The sequence below is a fragment of the Arachis ipaensis genome, chromosome B8, assembly GCF_059453495.1.
Source record: "Arachis ipaensis isolate K30076 ecotype BB chromosome B8, ASM5945349v1, whole genome shotgun sequence".
NCBI lineage: Eukaryota > Viridiplantae > Streptophyta > Magnoliopsida > Fabales > Fabaceae > Arachis > Arachis ipaensis.
The window spans coordinates 49,067,347-49,069,368 of NC_142443.1; the positions used below are offsets into that span (position 1 = coordinate 49,067,347).

General features: G+C 42.0%; 1 non-coding gene across 1 annotated transcript; it reads left to right on the forward strand.

Annotated features, from left to right (window-relative positions):
- Positions 1-1,286: 1,286 nt before the first annotated feature.
- Positions 1,287-1,394, forward strand: LOC148548003 (small nucleolar RNA R71). Its single transcript, XR_015897992.1, has one exon. It is a non-coding gene; the product is annotated as a small nucleolar RNA R71 (small nucleolar RNA).
- Positions 1,395-2,022: the final 628 nt, after the last annotated feature.

Here is a 2,022-nt window from a genome sequence, read left to right on the forward strand (position 1 = left end):
GCCTGTTTTCTTGAGATGTCTGCCATCTCTAGTGAGATTTTAGCAGCTTGCACCCCATAGATTCCTAGTTTCTCTATTACAGAGAGGGGCATGAGGTTTATCCCTGAACCAAGGTCACACAGAGCCTTAAAGATCATGGTGCCTATGGTACAAGGGATTATGAACTTTCCAGGATCCTGTCTCTTCTGAGGCAATGTCAGTTGATCCAGATCACTTAGTTCATTGATGAACAAGGGAGGTTCAACTTCCCAAGTATCAATGCCAAATAATTTGGCATTTAGCTTCATGATTGCACCAAGAAACTTGGCAGTTTGCTCTTCAGTAACATCCTCATTCTCTTCAGAAGAGGAATACTCATCAGAGCTCATGAAGGGTATAAGGAGGTTCAATGGAATCTCTATGGTCTCTAGATGAGCCTCAGAGTCCTTTGGTTCCTCAGAGGGAAGCTCCTTATTGATCACTGGACGTCCCAGGAGGTCTTCCTCCTTGGGATTCACGTCCTCTCCTTCCCTTACAGGTTCGGCCATGGCACTTATGTCAATGGCCTTGCACTCTCCTTTTGGGTTCTCTTCTGTATTGCTTGGGAGAGTACTAGGAGGGATTTCAGTGATCCTCTTACTCAGCTGGCCCACTTGTGCTTCCAGATTTCTAATGGAAGATCTTGTTTCATTCATGAAACTTACAGTGGCCTTAGATAGATCAGAGACTAGATTTGCTAAATTAGAAGCATTTTGTTCAGAGTTCTCTGTCTGTTGCTGAGTTGATGATGGAAAAGGCTTGCTATTGCTAAACCTGTTTCTTCCACCATTATTAAAGCCTTGTTGGGGCTTTTGATCCTTCCATGAGAAATTTGGATAATTTCTCCATGTTGAGTTATAGGTGTTTCCATAAGGTTCACCTAAGTAATTCACCTCTGCTATTGCAGGGTTCTCAGGATCATAGGCTTCTTCTTCAGAAGATGCCTCTTGAGTACTGTTGGATGCAGCTTGCATTCCATGCAGACTCTGAGAAATCATATTGACTTGCTGAGTCAATATTTTGTTCTGAGCCAATATGGCATTCAGAGTATCAACTTCAAGAACTCCCTTCTTCATAGGCGTCCCATTGCTTACAGGATTCCTTTCAGAAGTGTACATGAACTGGTTATTAGCAACCATGTCAATGAGTTCTTGAGCTTTTGCAGGCGTTTTCTTTAGGTGAATGGATCCACCTGCAGAGGTATCCAATGACATCTTAGATAACTCAGACAGACCATCATAGAATATATCCAGGATGGTCCATTCTGAAAGCATGTCAGAAGGACACTTTTTGGTCAACTGTTTGTATCTTTCCCAAGCTTCATAGAGGGATTCACCTTCTTTCTGCCTGAAGGTTTGAACATCAGCTCTAAGCTTGCTCAGCTTTTGAGGAGGAAAGTACTTGGCTAAGAAAGCCGTGACCAGCTTATCCCAAGAGTTCAGGCTGTCTTTAGGTTGAGAATCCAACCATAATCTAGCTCTGTCTCTTACAGCAAAAGGGAAAAGCATGAGCCTGTAGACTTCAGGATCTACTCCATTAGTCTTAACAGTATCATATATCTGCAAGAATTCAGTTAAGAACTGAAAAGGATCTTCAGATGGAAGTCCATGAAACTTGCAGTTCTGCTGCATCAGAGAAACTAATTGAGGTTTCAGCTCAAAGTTGTTTGCTCCAATGGCAGGAATGGAGATGCTTCTTCCATGTAAATTGGAATTAGGTGCAGTAAAGTCACCAAGCATCCTCCTTTCATTATTATTATTTTCGCCTGCCATCTCCTCTGCCTGTTCGAAAATTTCTGAAAGGTTATCTCTGGATTGTTGTATTTTAGCTTCTCTTAATTTTCTCTTCAGAGTCCTTTCAGGTTCTGGATCTGCTTCCACAAGAATGTTCTTATCCTTGCTCCTGCTCATATGACAAGGAAGAATGGCCAGAAAAATGATAATAATAATAGAGATCCTTTATACCACAGTATAGGGATCCCTTTGTAAGTAGAAGAAGAGGGGG